The 1,709-nt window shown below is 27.6% G+C and overlaps 1 non-coding gene across 1 annotated transcript; it reads right to left on the reverse strand.

Moving 5' to 3' along the window:
* Positions 1 to 961: 961 nt before the first annotated feature.
* TRNAI-AAU (transfer RNA isoleucine (anticodon AAU)) lies at positions 962 to 1,035 on the reverse strand. The gene has a single exon. It is a non-coding gene; the product is annotated as a tRNA-Ile (tRNA).
* Between the last annotated feature and the right edge of the window lie 674 nt (positions 1,036 to 1,709).

Consider the following 1,709-nt stretch of genomic DNA (forward strand, 5'->3'; position numbering starts at 1 on the left):
ATGGTTAGAATCATCAAATCAAAGTGCTACTTTCAAGTCATAAGCAATACAATGCTACTTTCAAGTCATAAGTAATACAATTGGGATCCATAGATGTTTCAAAATAATTATTAAACCTATTTTGTTTCTCCATTCAATCTTGAGTGTCCATTTTCTATGCTATTGATGTGATATTTAGGAGCATCTGGATTTTTGCACCTTGTGGCAAGGAGTAGACAGTTAAGATTGGTGATTGGTTGAATCACATGTCAAATTAAAGCTATGGGGACATTACTAAGGTCACTTTTGGTGGGGACCTAAGCAAAATCCTAATTTAAACTTTTCAAGATGCCAAGTGACAATATAAAAAACAAAATAAAATTTAAATTTTTTAAAGGAAAATTAAAATAAAAGTGCAAAAAAATTAAAAACAAAAAAAAAAAAAAAAAAGAAGAAGAAGAAGAAGAAGAAGACGTAAAATAATTGAAAATTTTCAAGTTACCAAATGAAAATAAAAATAAAAGATAAAATAAAACTTCGGTTTTTGTAAAATGAAAATAAAAATGAAAAAATAGCTATATTCAAATACAATAAATAAATTTTCATGTTACAAAATTGAATTTAAAATTTCAAAAAAGTGTGTAAAAAATAATAATAATAATAATAAGTGTTCATGTTAAAATGTAAAATGTTGAAAAAGGAAAAATAAAATAAAATTGCAAAACAAGATAATTATAAATCAAAATATATAAATAGAATTTCATACTACGAAAGAAAAAAGAAAAAAAAAATTAATTTCATAGAAGGAAAATGTAAATGAAAGATAATTAAATTCAAATAAAATAAATAAATTTGTTTCAAAATGATAGTAAAAAATAAGAAATCAAATGAAATAAGTGTTCATATCAAAAAGCAAATGCTCAAAGAAAATCACAAATAAAATAAATACGGTTCAAATTAAAAAGTAAAATATATTTCTTTTTGGCCTATGCAGGTCTCGAACCTGCGACCTTCGCGTTATTAGCACGACGCTCTAACCAACTGAGCTAATAGGCCAGTTGACTGTAAGTTTCTTAGACTTTAATTATATATGATTAGTTCTCTTACAGTAGGTAGTTTATAAATTTCATTAGTCTTTTTGGCCAGCTAGGCACCAAAGACCAAGTTGGTAGTTTGTGAATTTCACTAGTCTTTTTGGCCAGCTAGGCACCAAATTGGACTTTGGTTTATCAGGAAGTACATAGTCAATAGTCATGCTAATGGACAAATATAATAGTTCGCCTTAGGCTTTGAAGGAACAATGGTAGAAATGTATACTTAAATTATGCAATGTTTCACGACAGGTGAGGCCCACTTTTAGATGATCAAAACCGTTGATCTAATAGCTACAACATGATGATGGCTCTCAAATTGAAAGATACTAACCTTTCTAAATGGTTACGGGTGCGTATGGGTTGAATCATGTTGGGGGAGTCCTAACTCGACTGATTTAATAATTGGGTCAGAATTTTAGTCCCATACCGATAGCATTTAAGCATAATTATTAAGTAATTTAATAATCTCTATATTTTTCGTTATATATTTTTTTCCTCTTTTAATATTTTCCTTATTGCATGTCTTTTCTAATTCTCAATAAGAGATTTAATTCCCATCTCCTCTATATCCACAAATCAACATTACATAAAGAAAAAGAAAATATTCCTAAATTTGTTTTTCTCATGTTGCTTCTA

This window comes from Magnolia sinica, chromosome 16 (genome assembly GCF_029962835.1).
Source record: "Magnolia sinica isolate HGM2019 chromosome 16, MsV1, whole genome shotgun sequence".
NCBI lineage: Eukaryota > Viridiplantae > Streptophyta > Magnoliopsida > Magnoliales > Magnoliaceae > Magnolia > Magnolia sinica.